Genomic DNA, 22075 nt, shown 5'->3' on the forward strand with positions numbered 1-22075 from the left:
CAAAATGCAGGTGTGGAAATGCTCTTTGGAAGTTTCTCTTAGTTTCTGCTCTGATTCTCATTCCTTGTGTTTTATCTCCCAGGATTTAGAGGGGTAATGACAACAATCTGCTTATGGAGAAGGATGTGAATTAGTAAAGAATAGGAAATCATGAAGATGGTGATGATCCATTTGATGGATATTCTGAACTCAAGGGCAAGCCCTTAACTTTGGCCATGGAATTTGTGCATGCCAGAGCCTGAGATTAATTTGTGCTTGTACTTCTTGAGGCAGATACAAACACTATATTTGGGTGCACAGCTTTTATACTGAGGTTGGATGATTTTTTTAGCAGCATGTGAGAATTTGTTTGGATACAGCAAGAAGGCTCCTAGATGACTGGAGTGACCTGATGTACTGGAAGGTGTCCCTGTCCATGCAGGCAAAATGATCTTTAAGGTCACTTTCAACCCATGGTGATTCTATGCTTTTATTTGGGATCACTCTGCTGTCCTGAAAGAGGCAGTACCAGCTTGTTACACCAATTGTAGACCTCATCCTTCATATCTGGTATCAATTTTCTTTTAAATAACAATTATACCTGCCCACAGTGATATTTAACATGACTCAATCCTTGTAAAAAATGATAAACTTAACATCAACACTAAAGGGACTGTGATTAGTCCCACATGTCAGCACCAACAAATGGTGACACTTAATAATGCCCTGTGTGCTCTCATTTCAAATTTCCTGTTATGTTGTGCTGTGCGTGTACTGTCCCCCCAGAATGCTCATTGCCAGGGCAAGTAATTTCACATTCTACTTATTTAGCAAAAAGATTGTGGAAGTTGATCTTTGTTGTTTTGAAAGAATAGATTTTTATCACCTTCACAAAAACGGACCGGTGTTATTTTAATGAGGTGTGTCATGGCCTCGCTGATGCAGAGCAGATTCCTGTACCTGCACAGCTTCAGTCCAGTCTGTTGTCAGCTGTGACTGGTCCTTTTAATCTTCTGCAGTAAATGCTAGTGATGAATGGAAAGCTCTGAAGGTAGTAATTTCCCATTTATCCACAATCTGTGTATACGTGAGGGGATTCTGACTGCCTGTGAACAACCAGCACTGTAAATCCCATTTAAAATCTGCTTTGTTTTATACTTCTGGAGGGATTCTGCCTGAATAGTTTTAGATTATAAAGGGTAACATTGCAATGATTTGTTGCCCAGAGAAGCTGTGGCTGCCCCATCCCTGGAAATGTCCAAGGCCAGGCTGGATGGGTCTTGGAACAACCTGGTCCAGTGGAAGGTGACCCTGCCTGTGGCACGGGTTGGAAACAAGATGAATTTTTCCCTCCCAGCTCAAACTCTCATGTGACTTAATGTCAACATTCAATATATGAATTTTAATTTATAATAATTATAATTTATTCAATATATTTAATTTTAAATATTCTATCACAGTGAGGCTAAAGATGCAACATCAGCGTGATGAGGGATGAACACGTTCCAGGTTATTTGGGAATCTCTTTATGGCAAAACATTGATTTAATGAATTCTGACAACGAGAAACAAAACATCAAAAGCCAGGACACGCTGGGAATAAGTGACTGGAAATTGAGTGCTCCATCCAAGGGAAAATAACAAAGAAAAAAAGAACCAGGACAAATATTTATCTGCCATGTTTTAAAGGATTCCTTTTCTTCCCAGACATGAAGCAGTTGGTGCAAGACAAACATGTTAGCAGCTACTACCCATGTTAGCTCCCTGTTGTGCTCAGGATGGCAAGGAAAGAAAACAAAACCTGTATGAATCATTGTTTTCCAAAGATGCTGCTTCCCCTGCAGATATTTACAGATTGTTTTTTAAGAAAACTTTGAGTTCACACACTGCCCACTGATTTTTCCATTTTTATGGCAGGGTCATAATACTACTGCATAATTCATCATGCAATCACATAGATCTGCACTTGATTTGATTAAAGAAGAAAATGCATCAGCTACTCTTAAATTATTATGTCTTTTAGCACAGTGCTTTAAGAAAATCCAGGAATCACTGCAGATGGAAAAGACCTCCAAGTTCACTGAGTCCAGCCTGTGACTGATCCCCACCTTGTCACCAGACCAGAGCACTGAGTGCCACATCCAGTCACTCCTTGGACACCTCCAGGGATAAGAACTCCACCACCTCCCTGGGCAGCTCTTTCCAGTGCCTGACCACCCTTTTCTCCAAAGAAATTCCTCCTGATGTCCAGCCTGAACCTCTGCTGGCTGAGCAATACAACCCATATCTGTGTGTTGCAGGGGTGGGTGTTCTCCAACCCCGTGGTCCAGCTGACACTGGAAGGTGTTGATGTCCCCTCCTGTAAACAGCATCTTTTTCACTTCTAGAAATGTGGCTGCTCATCTTGAGGAGCTTCTTTGGAGGAGGACCCTGCCATTTTGTACCCAAATAGCCTAAAAACCACCTTGGGGTTATGCAGTCAGTCATTTTAAAAATGAACCCATCAAACACTTAACACCTGGTAAGTGTTACTTTCAAAACTGAAAGTTATTTTAATTTGAAAAGTGTTCCATAGCTTGACAGCATTTCCCACATATTTCCACTGTCTTCCAACTGGAAACATTTGGAAAATAGTAGAGATGTGTGCGTGTATGTCAGGAGGGAAAGCTCACTCTGCAAAAGCCTGGAAACATGTTTGGAAGCAATCTTTATCCAAGTACAGTTGAAATTAAGTAAAATTAAACTAATCGAAATTTTACTTTTCAAAAAAAGTTGCAATTAAATTAAATCTTATTTTCCTAATAATAATACTTTTGTAAAAATTTTCTGACCCATTTAAATTCTCCTGTAGGGGTTGGACCATTTCCTTTTCCTATTCCTCTAAAAATAACAAACCAAGAGACTCTAGGAAATAATATTAAGCATTAAATGAAAATGATGTTAGAATTGCAAAGCCAAGGATTTAAGCTTAAGAAATGAGGAAATTGAGGCTCCTGTTTGATTTAATTCATTATTTAGGTCTGAGCTGTCCTCGCTACACACTTCATTTTGTTTTCCATCACCTGTTGGGTTGTTCTTGACATAGGGCCAAGTATGTACCAACCACCTCCATGTCAGTGCTGTAGGAATTCCATAGCCTGACTGCACAGGAATAACTCAGTGTGTAAAGCAGAGGTGACTCCTGTCTCCAGCTGTTCTCTGTTCATTATTCCTTTAACCTGCACGCCTGCAATTGTGTGTTTACACTGAGCTGTCAAAGCCCCAGCATGAAGCTGGGATATTTCCAGTGGAGCTGTGGCAGACGTGGCTCAATGGCTGGTGTAAAAATCTTTGGCTTTTTGCAGTTCTGTGAACAGATCTGTGGCAAACACTCAGCCAAACAGCATCTGGAAAGCCAGTGGGAAGCAATGAAAAAGGGGGAAACCTTTAGTGTGTGTGAATAAAGTGCTGGCTGAAAGGCAAATATCTCCTGGATTGGCAGCTCCTGCCCTCAGCAAGCGTCCTGACAGTTCAGCACTCTGATCCAGAATCCAAGATTTTTAGCTGTGTTGCTGCTGATGAGGTCAATGTATCACTCATGGTACCATAGAATCAGAATGGTTTGGGTTGGAAGGGACCTTAAAATCATCCAGTGCCACCCCTGCCATGGGCAGGGACACCTGCCACTGTCCCAGGCTGCTCCAAGCCCTGTCCAGCCTGGCCTTGGACACTTCTGGGGATGGGGCAGCCACAGCTGCTCTGGGCACCCTGTGCCAGGCCTCACCACCCTTAGAGGGAACAATTTCTTCCCAGTATCCCATCTCACCCTGCCCTCTGGCAGTTTAAAACCTTTCCCCCTTGTCTTGGCACTCCATGCCCTTGTAGATAGTCTCTCTCCATCTTTCTTGTAGGCTCCCTTCAGGTACAGGAAAGTCCCAATTAGGTCACCCTTGGTCTCTTCTCCAGGCTGAACAATCCCAATTCTTTCAGTCTTTCCACACAGCAGAGCTGCTCCATCCTTCAGATCATCTTGGTGCCTCCTCTGGACTCACTCCAACAGCTCCCTGTCCTTCCTGTGCTGGGATCCCGGGGCTGGATGCAGCTCTCCAGGTGTTCATGGCAAGTGAGCTCCTAAAGCTTCCTCAGGTTTAACTTCTGTTGTCTAAACAGAGAAAAAAAACCCAAAAGGAACGCTGCTAAAATTACCTCCTGTTTTATAACCAAGTGGGAACGGCTGGGGGAGCCGTGACAGGCAGTGGGATCTCCCACTGCTGGTGAATTTGCCCCCTCTCCCCTGTCGGGGTCCCTGTGGTGGATTAAACAAACTGCAGGAAATGTCAGCAGTAACTGAATAAATAATCTGTGTTTGAATAGTGTTGGCTGAATAAACGACTGGTTTGATGGCAGCCACAGGAGAAGGGCTCAGTCAATAACAGTAGCACTCAGGTATGTAAATATGGAGATTTGGGATGGTACTATCAGCATCTGTCAGGTTATGGATTTTTCCTGTATTAAAAGGGAATATAAAAGAGGCAGTTTGAGCATGGGCAGCACAGCTGGGGGCACTCGGTGAGGAGAGGAGCAGGTCACACGGGGGTGTCTTTACCAGGTGCCTCACCTTGGTGAACACAATCTCTGTCCCAGGAAAATCATCCTTCTGCTTCAGCAAATGACTGTTTTTCAGATGAGTTTTTTTTTTTTTTTTTTTTTTTTTTTTTTTTTGGGTGTTTTTTAATCTGAGATGTTTTTCACATTTACTTATTTTTCCTATTCCAAGAAATCCAGCCTTGATCAAATAATCTCACCAGGAGTCTCTGCGTATTACCCCTATGTAGCAGACATATTGCTCCACCACAATAAACTGAAATCATAGCCTATTCCCAACAGGAATTTTCTAGTTCCTGCTCAAATAGTGCTTACATTCTATTTCCGGCTTCTTCCTTTCAGGATCACCTTGAGTGCTTGAATGATTGGAATTTGTAATTTTTTTTTCCCCTTCAAGTTAATTGTTCTAACTTCGATTTAACTTTTAATCTTCTGCACCCAAACTTTTCCAGGGCACAAGCCCTGAAGTTCTAGCTCTGAAAGATGGAGGACAAGGTTACTTTTGCCCCTCAGGTCACATTATTTGGCAGGTTTATTATTATTGTGACCTGAGGAATACTTTAAAAAGTCAATCATTAACTGAGTATTAGAAGGTGAGGCACTTCTGTGAAAATGAGTGTCTGGGGGTAGGACAGTTCAAGAAGTGGCATAGAGACCCACAGCAGGGTAATAACTCTCCAGAGGGTTGTGCTCCTGGCTCTCTGATGTAAGGACTCATCCTGACCAGCTCAGGGTGCCATTTGTAGTGCCCTGGGCCCTACACCTGCTGGTCTGCAGCACAAAGTCCTCTCCACCTTTCCCTAACAGCAGGAGTTCATACATTTCCTGTTCGGTTTTGCCTTGCTCTCGCCTTTCCCCCTTGTTCCAGACTCTGCCTTTGAGCTGGGCATGTTATCATGGAATTCTTTGGTTTGGTACAATCAGCATTCCCTGTGCATGCTAATCGAGAGTGCTGGCAAGGACAGCCGGGGCAGCTCCTCTCCCAGAGCCTGGGTGCTGCAGTGAGAATGATCTCCACCCCCGGTAAAAGCGAGTACAACAGCCCCAAACCATTCCAGGATTCCGTAACTGTGCCCATTCTCACTAGAACGGAGATTTTTTTGAACTCTTTCTAATGACTTCAGGAACGTTCCCATGGTGATGCTCGTCATGCCAGGGAACTGCCACACGAGCAGAAGGCTGCACGGACTTGTCTGCAGAGGCTGGTGCTGGGGTTGCCAAATATCTTCATTCAACAGCTGAGGCTGCTGCAGCTCCTTTCTCAGCTGCATCCAGTGCACTGGCAAGAGGGGCTGGGGACCCTGTTCCCCTCATTAGGTCCCTGGGGCTCAGCCTGTCCATGTCACTCTGCACCTCTCTCTGTGTGTGAGATGTGTTCTACAATGCTCACCTTTATCATGTGGAAAAGTGCCTTTGACAGGATGAGAGGTAACCGTCTCAAGTTGTGTCAGGGGACATTTAGATTAGTTATTAGGGAGAATATTTTCACAGAAAGCTACAGGTTTCCCAGAAGAGTAGTGGACTCACATCTCTGGGAGTGCTCAAAACCATGGGGATGTGGGACTAGAGGATGTGGTTTAGTGGTGCTGGGCTGACAGTTGGACTCCATGATCCTAGAACCATTAAAGTTGGGACAGACAACAGACCTCCAGGATCACCTGGAGAGGTCTTTTCCAACCTTAATGATCCCCCGGCTCTGCGATTTTATTAGCCAACCTAAGAGATGCAGAGCTGTCTAAGTGAAAAGGGCTTGTTCAGTCCATCCCCTGCCCTACCAGGGTGTCCGTGGTCAGGAGTGTGACAATAAATTCCTGGCTGGAATTGCATTGCCCAAAGAGTTATGAAGCTCTGGGCTTTTTCAGCTGCTCAAGTCACTCTATAACCTCCAGCAGCTCTTGCTGCCTCTCTGCTTAGAGTGATCTGCACTTATTGAAAAGATTTAGTGGAAATCTAGTCAAGAGCTATGTGATCACTGCACATACTCCAAAATCTTTCACGGTGAGGGACTGTGGAGGCTCAAGCTATGCCAGGAGAACCAAGGACCCAAGGCTGACCAAATGTTTTCTGTGCTTTTCTTGCTGTGCCTTGCTCGAGTAATCAGGACAATTCTCTGTTAGGCATAAAATGAAAGTAAATGATTAGAATAAAGATGTGCTGAGCTACTTGACAAGGCTTGAGTACAGGGTACAGAATCTGTGGGTGTTTGGCACAGCCCCAGCACTGCAGATATTTTAGCTCCTGCTTATTTTTGATTCTGTTCAAATATGATTTACCTTAAAAAAAAATTAGCTGCAAAGTAACTGCTGTTACACAACAGATATTCATGATTAAAAAAAAAAAAAAAATGGCATGGCAAAGCTCTAGGCATGAGCTGAAAGGTTCCAGTGGTGGTCTGAATTATTCTGGCTTGAACTCCTCCTAGAGTGCCAGGCACCCTGTTTGTGTACAGAGTGGTTTGGTCTGTCACATCACCCTCTTTCAGGGAAGAAGCACCACAAAAGGCTCTGGAGTGGCACAAGGCACACAGCCCCACTGTCACCAGCTCCTGTCACTTACTGTCCTCTGTGGACCTCAAAAGCAACGAGGATGGGATGCTGAGGAAAGCAATACTATTCCCATAGGGATCAAGGGAGGCAGGAGGGTATAGATTTAGAGGAAAACATTCCTGGAAGATTTCCCTGCTGTAATTTGTTGTTTAAGTGCTTGTTGCACTGTTTCCTGTGATGCTGCTCTCCTGTGAAGGCAAAAACCCAGCGACTGCACTGACAGATAATGTGGATGACAAGTCTGCATTCACTCTGATCCCAGCTTCATTCCAGAAACCTGGCATCTTCTTCATCAGTTCTGCTACAAATATGCATAAAACCCAAACCAAAGCACTCTCTGGGTTTCATTAACACCTCCTAGGTAGGATTCTTTCTATTGCAGTTTATTTTTTGTACAAGTAATTTTCTTGAGTCACAACTGAAGATTACCCTGTTGCTTCATTTATTTGGTGATTAATTTGGCACTGTGGGCAGATGTGATGTAAAGCTCTTAACCATTCCAGGGTGAGATGGAGGCAAGCAATCTGCACCCAGGAGGTTTAATGAGGCATCCATCCCAAGGGAGTGGAGATAATTTAATTAAAGGGAACATTTTGTACTGGACTAAAAAGATTATTTTGTTGACTTAAGACATAAATATTAGTTTTCTTAAAGAGAATTAGCCAGTGAAAACCCAATATTCTGTTTAGAATATATTTTTATTGAGCAAAAATAATGTTTTTCAGTTTGACGAGAACCCCAGATTTCTGTCAGTTACATTTCATTCACATGAGCAATTAAGCAATGCCAAGATGCTGAATGGATTGCTGGTTTCAGTGGCTACCTTATACCATTTAGGTAATTTAAATAAGTGTTTATATTAGCTTTAACAGGTAATACAGCATTTCCTGTGTGCTCCTTGTACCTCTGGTCTTCAATCGCATGTGATGGTCAGTAAAACATTTCAGTTTCCAGTATTATTCCCAGAAGTCCCATTTGTTGAGAAGAACCAGTGGAAGTCAGTGAGGGTGCTGCCACACACGCAGAGGTACCTGGAGGAGCACACAGGCACTGGGGTCATCGTGTTCCATCACATCATGACGTGCCCAAAAATCCCTCCGGCAGCCCTGGCCGAGCAGTACCTGCAGGAACAGGTTCAACCCTCAGAGGTGCCTTTGGTGCCTTGGTCCTGCGCAGGTCCTGACAGAGCCTGGAGCTGCCACAGACCTGTTCCTGGCCCATGGAGCTGCCCTGGAAAGCGTTTCCTGCTCCCTCCCTGCAGCTCACAGAATCATACAGTGCTTTGGTGAAGAAACAGGGGAGGGAAAAACCGTGTGATAGGGAAACGGGCTAACAAACCACATGATATAACATAAGCTATACAGTGCAATGCAAAACTATTCTGTGTAAATTCCCAATCACCCAGTGCAAGAGAACAACTAAACGGGTGCACCACAACAGTTTGGGCTGGACGGGACCACGGAGACCATCCAGTTTGGAAGCCATTCCCCCTTGTCCTGTCACTCCAGGCCCTTGTAAACATCTATTACAAGATATGGCCTTGTACATATCTTTCTGGTAGGCTGCCTTCAGGTAGTGGAAGGAGCAATTCGGTCACCCAGGCTGGACAACCCCAATTCTCTCAGCCTTTCCTCGGAGCAGAGCTGCTCCACCCTTCTAATCATCATCTCTGGACTCCCTCCAACAAGTCCATGTCCTTCCTGGGACCCCAGGGCTGGAGGCAGCTCTGCACGTGGGGTTCTCACCTGAGCGGGGCAGAGAGACCCTGAACCTGCTGCCCACAGCGGGTGGGGAGGCAACCCAGGGAACGATCGGCCTGCGAGCGGACATGGCTCGGGCTCGTCCCGGTGCTCACGGCCACGGCCACGGCCTCCGCGTTCCCCCCTCCCCGGCGGATCCCGCCCGCCCTCAGAGTTCCCGCCGCTCGCCAGGCGCGGGCGCTGCTCCCCCGCTCCCGGCCGGGGCTGAGCACAGGCGGCAGGGTGTCAGCCAGGCGCATCCCCCGCCGCCTTCCGCAGCCGCGCCAGGTACGGCCGGAGAGGAAGGGGTGGGGAGAGGAAGGCGAGGCAGGAAAGGCGATTCGCGCAGCGCGGATCCCACGGCAGCGCTGCGCTCCGCAGGCGCGCCTGTTTTGTATAACCGTGCCCTCGTCACGGATCCGCGCTTGGCCGCGCCCCTCCGTGCGCTCATGGGGGGCGGCGGGTAAAGGGAGCCCCGGGAGCGCGCGCGCCCGCGCGCCGCTTCCCTTCCCCGCCCTCCGCGGGCTCCCGTGAGGCGGCGGCGGCGGCGAGCTCGCAGCGACCGAGCGAAGTGAACCGGGGAAGAAGGAAAGCGGCAGGCGAGGAGCGGCGGCTCGCCGGGGAGGCCGCGGCGGGCACGGACGGACGGACGGACGGGCGGGCGGAGGGGGCGCTGTAGCGGGCGGTGAAGGAGCCGCCGAGGAGGGGCGAGACCGGCCGCCCCCCGTCCCCTCCCATTCGGGCGCGCGCTCGCCGCGGCGGCGGCGGCGGCTCCCGGCGATGCGGTGAGAGGGAGGCGCAGCCGCGCTCTGTGCGGGGCCGCCGGGAGCCTCCCGCGCCAGGTAAGGACCGGCAGAGCGCCGGGGTGCGAGTGAACCCCCGCGGCCACAGATGAGGGTGGGACGCGGCGGGGACACACCGTGAGGGGCCAACGCCCGGCGGTGTGTCGGTGGTGAGGGGGGGGAGATCGCGGTCCCCGCCACGCCCCTCCCGCGGGCGGGGGACGGGGCCGAGGGGACCGCGACAACAGGGCTGGGGTGGGGGTTCCTCCCCGCGATTCCCGGGCACGGGAAGCCGGCGCTGTCGGTGCCTCGCTGGTTCGATTGGGATGCGGCGGCGGCGAGCGCCGGGAAAGGCGGGGTCGGCGCGAGCGGCGAGCCCCCCAAAATTCTATTTCTTCAATGAGAAATTGACCGTTTTGTTGGCAAAGAAACCGACAGCCTCGCCTGGAAAGGAGAGCGGCGTGCGGGGGCCAGCGATCGGTGCTCGTTCCGCCCTGCGGAACGCCGATCCATCCCCTCGGGCCCGGCCGAGGCTGAGGGGAGGCCGTTCTCTCTCTCGCGCCGTGTTGAGCGGGAGGTGCCGCAGGTACCGCGCGCGTGATGCGGGCGCGCACCGCCCTCGGCCCCGCCGCTGCGGGCACCGGCGGGGTTAAACCCCCTCCCTTCCGCGCCCTCCGAGGGGTGAGTAAGGCGTGTGGAGGCTAATGACACACGCTGGAGCTCTCCGTTACAGGCGTGGGTTGGTTGGTGGGGGCTAAAAATGCAAAAAAAGCAGTGAGAGATGATGAGGCAGACGGCGCTCGGATGGGTGTTTTGGAAGAAAAAAGGCAGATTCTCATCCGCGGTTGTGTTGGGAAGTTCCGGAGCTGGTGTCGGTGAGCTGGGTTTAGGCAGTGATGGACCAGTGTGGGTTTTAGGCTTTTATCAAGGTGAAAATAGTGCAAGGACAATGAAATAGCTGGAGAACTTAAATAAATTTTGGAGGCTAATTAGCGCTGCTGGGGAGTGCAACATAGCTACGGTATAGGAGCGAAGGCAAATCAGTGTTGGATTGGGAGGAGAAGAAGAAATGCTGCAAAAGCGTGCTGTGGAGAGCAACAACATGGCCAGGAGACCCTGCCACAGCAGCATTGCTCAGGCTGGAGTGTGGAATGATTCCTGCAGAATGCTAAAGGTTGGGTGTTGTTTGTTTTCCTTATTTAATCTTCAGAACTTGATTTCCAAACCTGCACCTGGGAACATCCGTTCCTAAGGCGTGAATTAAAAAGGAAAAAGGAGCTGGTGTAATAAGTGCCTTTTGGTGAGAATGTTTGGAAGGGAATTGCTGGGTACAGTCACATGAGGCTTTTTACTGTGTGGTGAGAGATACCTTAGATTATGGGCAGTTGGTGTGGAGGAATGTTTACCTACGAAATGCATGATAGACCTGTGGTTGAATGAAGAAAATACAATATATTGCCATTTACCATAACCATAATCTCATTTTTTGACTCTGCAAGCAAACTGTTGGTGGAAAGAGAGCAGTAATGCTTAGGCAAAGACTATCTTAGCCAGTTTGAGGTCTGTGGCTTTTATGACTCTTGGGCTTCTAAGAAAATAAACAAACTACTTAGAGTTGTGCTTCTTTTCTGTAGTGACTCATCCTAAGGGCATCCTACACAGTGAAAGACTGTGTATTCCAAATTTACCCCAATTTTGTTGGAGTGGCAGGGTCATATCCTGTCTGCATCTCTGCTGTAGCCGTAGAATATTGGAGCATACTGGCCTGCAATGTAGACTTGTAATTACTGTGTGAATTACTGGTTACATATTCAGGGTAACTGGATGACTAACATAATTTTATAAAATAAACTCCTTATCAGTATTGATTGCCTTGTAGCAATTCCTCTCTTGTTTTCATCTTTCTGTTTTTTCCACTGGTTTTCTCGTGATCCTGTTTGAGCTTCTGGGTTGTTTTAGATTTCAGGTTGCATACACTAGATTTAATTTCAGCTAAACCTTTAGAAATACCAGTGATATATATGTTAATGTTGAGAAATCCATGAGCATACCTGTTATGTGCCGGGAATTTTTGCAAGTTGAATTTTTTAATACATTACAGACAGGCATCCCTAACTTCCTGCTTGCAAATTCTCGCTTATTAATATTAATGACCATAAATGCAAATGGTTTAGGGCCCAAATATGTATCACACACAGCATTATGCACTCTTTACTCTTGAGTTGTGCAGGTGTGAGTTTATATAGAATTCCAGAAGAACACTTTGATGCCAGGCCTGCTTGTGACACATTTAAGTTATTTATACTGTGTATTCATTAGTTTATGATCTTGTATTTTGTTTAATTTCAGGATGCTTGTTAAAATTCATAGTAGTATATCTTACTTTTCTGTTAGACTGCAAAAGAAAAACAGTAAGAGGGAAGCCAGAAACTAGAACAACCCCTTGGTACATTAAAAACAAAAAAATGGACCTGTGACTCTCCCAAATTTGTGCATGGTTTTTCTCATTAGAAAGAGAAGGATTATATACTTTCTTGTGTTTTGTCAAGGTTTGCCTTTTCTAGAGGTGGTTAAACATGAGATCAGCTGAGAGCCTGGTAACACCTGTAATCCCATATTTTGCGCTATTAAAAAAATATTTTCCTTTGAAATTTTTTCAAAAGCAAAATCCTTGTTCCTTGTCTCTTTGATGTGTAAACATTGATTCTTTCAACTTTTGAGGATGAATTTTCTTCGGAGCACAATGGTTATTTCCCTTGACAAGGTAATTTCCTTTGACATCCAGACAAGCAAATGGCTTTGAGTGTTGTTTGTTGGTGGGGTTAGGCAGATTTTAAGGAATGGTGCTGAATCAGTATCCTGTTCTCCCACCTGTAGTGTTGTGGACCCTCTGTCATGAGCAGCTGTTGTGTGAATGGCAGCTATTTATTTTGTGGAGCTCATTTCCTTGCTGGATCAACAAACTGAACTTCACCTGTGGAGCCTGCGAGTGACAGGAGGAGGATGCAGGAGTAGGAAATAAGAGTGGCTGGGTTTATCCTTTGGGAGCTCTCTGGATGGTTGATGCCAGTTGGGACCTTGTGTCTGCAGTGTTGCACAAAGCTTAAAACGGCACCTTTGGTGTACAGGAAGTGAGTGGTTTATGTTTAGTACTCCACAAATACTCCCAGTCTTGCAGCCTTTGTTGTGTCATTGGTTATAACCCTCGCAGTCAGCCTGATCAGTAATTTCAGGTTCTTTTTGTCTTGTGCTTTGTTTCTGCTATGTTTCTGACGTGTGTCCAGCTCTAGGAATTCTTCCAGCATCCACAGGACACGTGAAGCTCTGTGGTGACACAGGACATGGTGATGTTGCCAGTAAGGGCTTTGGGAGGTTACCGTGGTCATCAGTGGGAACAGAACTGGGCCCACTGGTTGTTTTTGACTCTTGTAGTTCAGTTCTTCAACCAAAACACGGCCCTGTGTGAGCTACTGCAAAGAAAATCAGCTCCAGTCAACCCAGAATGGCACCTTCGTTTTAACTTGAAAGTAGAGCACATTCCTGTTGCACTCACTGGAGATAAATTAGTGTTTGGAGCTCGCTGCACCTGGAAATACTTGATCCAGTGAACTGGGTCGTTTGTCTCTGGTTTATTTGCCAGCTGGATTTTATGAGATTGAAAAAACCAAACTCTAGTTATGTTCCTTAGAATGGTTCCAATCCCATTATTGTATGGGGCTAAAATGCAGTTGTTTGTTGTACATTAATTTAAAAAGTAATTACTTGAAATGCAAACTCTACATTGCTTAGAGGAAATAGCACTTGTTTTGTGGACTTTCATTAGAAAGGGAGAAAAGGGGAATTTAGAGCCCAGCCTTGGAGTTATCCCTTGTGAAGCTGTCCCATCCCTGGGTTCCTCAAGTTTCTACTTCATCAGCCTGTGATGAAAGGATCTAGTTTAACAAGGATGCTGGACTCATTGGAGAGGAATTTAGCCTGGAATTGCCTGTGGGATTCTGAGGAGAGAGCAGAAGTTACTTTACTAGGTTGTGAATAAAAATGCTGTGTGTTCTGGGCGCTGTGGTAATGGGACTGTGGTGTTTCAGCTCCTCAGAAAGAGAAATCTTTGAATAATCTGTTGAGTCCCCTGAGCAGCCTGGCTTTCTTCCTGGGTAGCATTTATTCCCTATCTTTCCAAAATTCATCAAATAACAGAATTTATACTGTGGCATGAGAAACTCTATCTTGAAAAATACTCTGTAAGAAAACATTAATTAGTAATGATAAAACATAAAAAGTACCATGTGCTTATTTGACTCAGCTTTGGGTTTGTGCCATGTTGCATCATTATTTGATTTTGAAGGGATCATTACTTATTCATGGCTTTTATAAAATGTATGTAATAGTTGGGTTTCTATGTATTCTGCATAAAGCAAACTTTGGTCTAAGTTTTGCTTCCCAGTAGTTTTTATAACACTTTCGCCAAGTTTTTTCCTGCTCTGAGTGTAGAGCTTATTTTCTAAAAATACTGCTTTTTTTTTTGAACTTAAAATTTGAGTAGCTTTTTTTTTTTGCCCTTTCTCTCCCATCCATCCTGTTGCATTGTAAAGATGAGGATTATTTAGCTTTACTGAAGAAGTAACCTGAGGTAGGAATCCTTAAGAGCCGATTTGGCAGAGGCACATGCAGATACTTGAGGAACATACAGGATCCTGGTGAGTTCATGTTACTATTCCTAAACGGGCAGGTCTCTGCATGCTGCTGGAGCCCTGGTGCTGCTGAGGAGTGATGTTGTGTGAGCTAATGGCAGGGAAGTAATCTGGGAGAGTGGTGCTGTCTCTTGGACTGGCATCATTAATGAAGAGAGCAATGAATCATGCATGTTGACATTTCAGCTCTTACCAGTGTTTGTTATTTATTTGTCCTTTATGGAAAGAACATATTTTTGTGACCGAAGGAACATCTTCCTGAGCAGACTGGGAGCTCTGCAGGGTGAGGGCAGGCTTGCTGTTAATTTTGCTGTTTGGCTGCGGAGGGATTTGTTGTGAGAGATCTTTCAGACGCGTAATTTCAGAGTCTTGGAGCAACTTGTTGCTCATTAGTTGTTCACTTGTACTTAATGAGAAAGAATTGACTGGTATGTCCGGAGTGGAGGACCTGGGGTGGATGAATGATCCTTTCTTGCACCACAAGCAGTTCTATTCATGGTGCCCCGTTTCTCAGAAGTTACTGAAAAGTCATCTGATGAGCGTTTGTGACCTTACTGTGCCCATCAAAGCGGAGCAGCCTGAAAGCTGTGCTTGTTCCTCGCTGTGCTGCAAGCGTATGCAAATTCCAAAAGTGTGTCTGCCATGATCCCAGCCTTCCCAGAGCTTGGAAGAACGGAGGCAAGCCTTCTTGCTGCTCCTTCCTTGAGTTCTTAGTTCGTAAATTTGTGATAATTTCTTTCAGAGTAGGTTGCATGTGAGACAGCAGAGGTCTGCTTGTCATTTGAAATTGTCTTTTACATCCAGATTTCCATGTGTTCTGGTTTTCTGCCATTGGAATTAGCTGACTTGGTTTTCAGAGATCAGATTTGCGCATTTCCAGTGTGTAATAGTTGAAGCTCATATCACACCACTAATGAAATTCAGCTGACTAGTTCAACTACATCTTTTACCCTCATCTGCAGGGAATATTTTTAAGATTAAAATATAGAATAGCTTGACAGTTGAGGAAAAATTCCCAAATAGCAGTGAATAGGGTAAATGCATCACTTTTCTCTGAGTTCCTCACTTTATTGGTGAATATTCAGTCGTCTTATTTTTACTTACATCAGCTGTAATTGCTAATTATGGTTGAGTTGTAGTGATCTCAAATTTAAGATTTGTAATGATCTCATTAATGAAAGAAGTATTTTGGATAGGTGAATTGCTATTTGCAGTACAAGTCACATTGAGTATTTGTTATTAATTAAGAAGCGTGAGAAAAGAGATGGTTAATTTATATTTTATGGTGGGGAGCTTCTTGTTTACTTACTTTCTTTCTAAGTATTTTGGGTATTTATTTGATTTTCCCCTTCATGCCTGTATGATTTCCATGGCAGGTACAATAATATGTGACAGATTGCTGCTGTTTTTCTGTATTCAGATTATTTAAGCAAAATGTTTTTACAAAGCAATCAGTAGGAAACACCTCTGCTGCAGTTTATATTTTTTATATGCCTTAATGAGTAATGCTTGTATATGGGTGTGCTTTCCTCCTTTTTTTGTGTTCTTTTCAAGTGTCTTTCCTAAAAATTTGTGTTTCCTTCATAGTTTGGATGAGAGCCTTGATGAGGACATATAAACCAGAGAAACCAGCAGTGCATATGAAAAAATACCAAAATTAAAGACAGAGTGTAATATCTTTCAGAATGGGAGTTTGAATATTTGTAGTGTTGGTGCTTCAGAAAGCAGTTGTGCATTGCCTCTAATAGGCTGAAAAGCATTAACTGATATTCTTGAAAGTGTCATAATGTCTTTAATGTGGAAATATAATTATGGTCTCTTCTGTTGCTGCCAATCACCTTGTTGGTAATCCAGACTTCCCTGGAGGTGAATTTTCTGTCCTTGAATTGTGGAGTGTGAAGCTCATTGAGTTGGATCCTGTGGTCAGTGTTTGGACAGTTTTCTTAAATATTGGTAATAATATAAATACTGTATTGATGGGCTCTGTTGCCATGCTTGGCACTTCCAATGGGCTGCCTCTGGATGAGTTATGAAATACTATTTCCAATGAAGTCAAGGAGAAAATACAAGGAAAATTGGGAGAAGACATTGGAGAGAAACAAATGTGAATCTGGAGGTATAAATGTTGGAGGATTTCCATTCTTTCTGCATTTGTTAGATGGAATATTGCTTAATGGCTTTATTATTTTGGAGAAGCAATGCAAAAGAAAATAGGCCTTATCTTTTATTGCTCTTTGAGGAAGTTCTGCCTGCCCTGTCCCATCATCCAGCTGGTGATTCCTGCTGAAAGCTGCTGGTTTCTCAGCTGTGCTGAACCAGATGTCTGGGTGTAAGGTAAAAAGAATAATCACCTTTTACTGCCTGCCTTCTGGTGTTCTTGCCCTGAAATTGCTCACTGGTAGAGCTGGTCAGGTGGAGTTAACAGTCCTCTTTTGTCCCACCAGTCTGGCACAGGAGATTCTGGTGCAGCCTTTTTCCATCAATAAAAGTGAGCTTCTGCTATTTGGACTTCTTGGGTTGGATCTCCTAAAGTTGTCATTTTTAATGAAGAAATAGAAGGAAGTGAAGGAACAATGTGCCTGTATGTTCTGTAGCTCACCAGAACTGGGGGATGGCAGCATTTATTCATCTATTATTTAGGGTGCTTGGAATTTGAAATTGGTCCAAAAGTGTTGTCTTTTCAGGCCTAAGACCCCTGAGCTACTCCTGTTTCTCCAGGCTCCTTGAGAGCAGGCACATTCCTGGTTCCCTGTCTTGGCTCAGTGTCTGAGCAGAAGATCTGGGAGCAGAAGGGGTCAGTGGCTGAGTAGATAATTGGAATGGGCTTAGCCAGGCTGTTCCTGAAAGTGCTCCAGAGGAAAGCCTTCAGCAAAGGGCAGTTAGCAGGCAAACAGATAAACAACTTTCTATCCTTCAGGGATTTTATGGAATGGAATATGGGAGGGTTCTGAGAGAGAGACTGCAAAGTAAAATAGTGAGGATAGATTTTTAGAAATCAGTGATGCTTGGAGAAGAGAGACAAAAGGATGTGTGTGTGTGTGTAACTTTTATGGGAGTTAAAACTGAGTCTGTGAAGAGGTGCAAATGCAAGTGGATAGTGTGATTTGAATGATCAAAATAAATGCTTGTGTCTGCAGATTTTGCTGGTTCATCCCAGCTTGCAGGCTCTGGTGTTCTTCAGGTGACTTTATTTTTAAGGATATTTGGAAAATGATCTGGGTTGTGTCAGGTATTCTGTGTGTGTAGCTGGGTGCTGCTTCATCTGTTACTTTCTGTATAAGTTGGAGTCTAATGCTGATTATCTTTCCCAGCAGCTTTTGCAGTTCCACATAATCTTAGTTTAATAAAAAATTTATATTTAATGGAGGAACAAATTCCCCATTTTCTTATTTAATGGGTTTTTCTCCTCTTACTCAAATGATTTCCCTATTTAATTTTCAGTAAGATCTGATTAGAAGACCCCAACTCAGTTTCCTGCTGCCTCACACAGTTGTTAGTATGAGATACTCAGCTTCACAGTTAGAACATCTGTGTTTGATTGAAATCTTTCTGAGCAGCTTTTCATTGGCACCATCCTTTGGTTAATACCTGCATGGGGGCCATGACATCCCTTGTTTGCTTGTCTTCAGGAGTGGGGATTGAGTGTAACAGGCACCATGAAAGAAAGGACTATTGTTCTTTGAAGGCTCAAACTGTAATGGAGCTACAAGTGCCCACCTGCTTTCTCTTCAGACTGGTAACATCATCTCTGTCTTGATTTAGAGAAAATGAAGAAGCTGTAATGCTGACAGCAGGCAGTGCTGCTCCACCTCCTCAGCAGAGGTGGAAAGGACCATCTGGCACTATGTGGGTAGCAGTTATCCCAAAAAGCAATAACAGTGGGAGTTCTTGCCAGTTACAAGTTGTGATCACAGGCCAAATGGTGTCATTCTAAATCAGCGTACATTTTCAAAGAGAAGGAGATACAAGTATTTATTTTTGCCGACTTGAGAAGTGTTTTCAGTCATGGGGGGCTCTGCTAGGGTTTTAGTTGCTGGCATTTGAGAGAAAGTGTGAGGGGAGTAAGTCAGACGAGTATGGCTGTGATGCCTGCTAGACCAGCTCCTAGGCACTAAAAAAAAATTGCTTTTTTTGGTATTATGTAAGCCTCAGCTTGATGAATCCATGATCCTAAGGAATTTTTTAAAAGCTGTATAATGGAGTGGTCTGTCAATTTGATTTAGGCTTTACCCAATGGGGACTGAAGAGCTCAGTCTTTACCTTTGGCACTATTGAACAAACTGCTGCTCTAAAATAAGAGAAACTTTGTAATGAGGTGGAAAACTCTCTGTCTTGCTTTCAGAATCACTTCAGTATGGTGGCCTGTGATATTTTTGTTTGAAAAGTTGGATGTGGCATAATCAGAAGGGCTGTACAGTAGCTGCAGAGCTGGTTACCAGGTTGCTTAGTAACCTGGATGGAGAAATTGAGAATGTGCTGGTAAAACCTGTGGATGGCATTGGCTTTCAAGGTGCTGCAGGGATAGGAAGAAAGGATTAGATTCAAATGGGTCTTGAAAAATTAGAAGCTTAGACTATGAGCAGGCTAATTTCTCAGTTTTTATTCTGAATAAAAATTGCGCTATAAATCCAGATAAACAGGAGCTGCACAAAGTGCTGTTAAACATCTGAAACAAAAATTGAAAAACACCATTTGCATGTACACAGAGGAAGGGAAATTTAGGGAGAGTTGTGAATTTGTGCCCTTTTTCAGACCTGATTCTTGTTGTAGACTTGCTCAGACTTTGTCAATGCTTTGGATCAGTGTGGAGAAAATTTTTACGCAGACACAGACAGGCTTTCAAAGAGGGCTTTGGTCTTCATCACATTTTCTGGGTAGATGCAGCTGCTTTCCTGTCAGGGCACATTGTCTCAGCACAGGGACTGAGCATAGCTGTAGCTGCAGGAATCCTCATAACGTGTCTAAGCTTTGCTTTGGACTCTGATTTCGCTGATTTCTTTGCCTGGTGGTTTTGTTATTGTTGTTGTTTTGGTTTTAGGTTTTTTTAAACTGTTTCTGCATGTTGTAAATGTCCAGAAATGTCCACGTTACCAAATCTGGTCAATGAAGATTCTGTCCAAGCCTACTGAATACACCTCTAATCCTTGCACTGAGTCACTTTTCTGTGTTGTGTTACTGTAGTTTGGACCTTTGGGAGTAGAAATCCGAGTTGAAATCGGTGGATACATGTGCAGATTTTTTAGGTCAGTTAACAAATGCTATTTTGTAAGTGTGTGTGTGTGGTTGTTTAATCTGTTTACCAAATTATTTCTGTTAAGAAATGCAGTTTAAGTCAGATATTCCATTTTGGAATAGTCATCTTAATTAGTTAATTTTTTATGGCAAGTTTCAGCACTCACCTAAACCAAATCCATGGTATGGCTTGTAGGTACCTGATGTAACTGTACACCATGTGTTCTTTAATGTTGCTTGGTTACAATTAAAATTTTGCACTAAGGAAGCCATTAAAATAAACTTTTGCACTGCTTTTGTCCTTGCAGACAGGCAGCTGAAAAAGCAGATCAGGCCCTACAAGAAGCTGGCTGTCACCTTTACTGGTGACATGTACATGTCTTTTTGTGTAGTCAGGGTTTTTTACTCCAGCATAACCACTAAAAATCAGATGCAAATAAACATTCTTCATAAATGGAGGCAAACAAAAAACCTTTCCAAGTTTGGCTAAAACAATCTTTAAAGGAAGATTAAATCATGTAACACAAACTTATTTAGCTGTTCTTCATTATCTGGAAACTGAGCAACCATCCCAAGTGATGAGTCCATCTTTATGTACCGTGTGCTCTGGGTTGGTTTTCCTCAGTTTAAGAATAATGTAATATGCTGATTAATCTTGTGGTATTAATGATTACCTGCTTAGCTGCAGATGCAGTAGAGCTGAATGTGGGTGTGGACATTTATTGACCCTTCTCAGATGTCACGTTCTGCCACCTGTGCTCTTGTGTGTGATGGACGTGAGTGCTGGCTGCAGCGTCCACTTCTGGAATTTGGGCAGCTTAAACCTCTCCTGTCAACCATCTATGCCATAAATCCCCAGATTTATATCTGCTGGCACTTTGCTCGTAGTCTATACACTTGTGCTGAACTTCTGTGCGAAGCAATCCTGCCTGCTTACATTCAAGAAGTGTCTTTCTGTATTGTATTAAGAGCTTATCCATATGCTTCAGGCTCGGAGTGCAGGAAGTCTGCTGGCAGCAGGCCTGTTATTCCATATTCTGAGCTCAGGCTCTTTGTGAATAGTCAGGGGATAAAAAAAAAAAAAAAACCAAAAAAAACCCCAACCATAAATCCCGACAAGTTGTTGACTGACTGATTTCTAGATAAGTTTTTCAAGAAAAATTGAATAAATATTAATATTGTGTGTAAGAAAGGATGCGGTGTGGCTGGTTGGGGTGTAAACTGCAGGATGTGATTAAAAATGAGCTGGAGCAGTGTGTAGGGGCTGGTTTGGGGGAGGACAGACTCCACTTGGGCCTCGTTCACTGTGGGTTAGGAGCAAATGCAATGGCTGTTAATTGGAACAGGTTTCACTGCCATGAAAAAAAATATATATGTATTTCCTTTTGACACTGAATGTGCTTGGTAGTTTGTAATTTATATTTAGAAAGAGGATTTGGTCTTGATTTTTACAATTAATTAGGATCAAGAACTATTTTTTAATATATTGTTCCATTTTGGAGCTTTTAATGTACAATAGGTAATGGTTTTTAAAAAAGATTCAAGCTTTTTTTGACCTCCCAGCCTCTCTCCCAGAGAAAACAATAATTTTAGTTCCACATAAATTGTGTAGAGTGACTTCTGAGTTCTCTATAAGACAAAAAACCCCAAATCTCCTTGAAACTGAGGCTGACAAAGCCATGGCTAGATCGAAGCACTTGTTTCCTGACTGTCCAGGCTGGTTTTGTTTGTGAGATTTTCCAAACCTGGGCTGAATTTTCAAATGGTTTTGGTTTTCTGAGAATTTTCATGACACTGATAGAATATCCAAAAGAATATCCTGAATTTCACGAACAACAACAACAAAGGGAATAAATTCTGGAGCCTTTTCTAACTCTCTGCAAGGGCACAGATCTGGCTCTGTCCCTTCAGTGTATAATAGACAAGCTAGACCAAGCTCAGAAGAAGTTAAAAAATAAGCTCATAGTAACCTACAGAATTTTATATATAAATTAATCTTTATGGGCTTTGGGGTGAAATAGCTTTTTATTTGATACAGTCCATGCTTGTGTATGTTAATGCAAATTATATATTTTAAAATATTCTGGAGGGCCTGTGTAGGAAGGGAAGTTCAGTCTCAGCCTGGAATTATTTTGGATAATTCAAAGGAACTACAAAATTGTTGTGTAGGATGCCTGTTTGTATTTTTAAGATTCTCTGTAACACATCATTCACATCAAATATAACTAGAGAGAGCCCAGGAAAAAGCACTCTGTGTCCATTCTCCCTCTTGAAAAATCCTGAGTTTCCATTCCTGGTGTCAGGTTGTTCTATCTGAAGTGCTTGTGCTAGTGGGATTTGATCTCATTTTTTAAAAAATACTAAACAGAAACAGTAAATGATTATTGAAAGTGTAAATGCTTCATAAAATTGAATTTTATAATTTTCTTCCAAATAAGAAACCACTTAAAATATTAGTCACTTCACTTACATGTTTAATGTGCCTAATTTGATGGAAAGATGCAATATTTATAGCTGTTTGCCTTT

General features: G+C 43.9%; 1 protein-coding gene across 7 annotated transcripts in view; it reads left to right on the plus strand.

Moving 5' to 3' along the window:
* Positions 1-9300: 9300 nt before the first annotated feature.
* The window catches only part of TANC2 (tetratricopeptide repeat, ankyrin repeat and coiled-coil containing 2), a 146663-nt gene continuing 133888 nt past the window's right edge, over positions 9301-22075 (plus strand). For all 7 annotated transcript variants that reach the window (XM_041465417.1, XM_041465418.1, XM_041465420.1 and 4 more), the window contains exon 1: positions 9301-9689. The gene's annotated coding sequence lies outside the window, so the exon portion shown is untranslated. The remainder of the gene's footprint in view (positions 9690-22075) is intronic.

This window comes from Pyrgilauda ruficollis, unplaced genomic scaffold (genome assembly GCF_017590135.1).
Source record: "Pyrgilauda ruficollis isolate IOZ18807 unplaced genomic scaffold, ASM1759013v1 scaffold189, whole genome shotgun sequence".
NCBI lineage: Eukaryota > Metazoa > Chordata > Aves > Passeriformes > Passeridae > Pyrgilauda > Pyrgilauda ruficollis.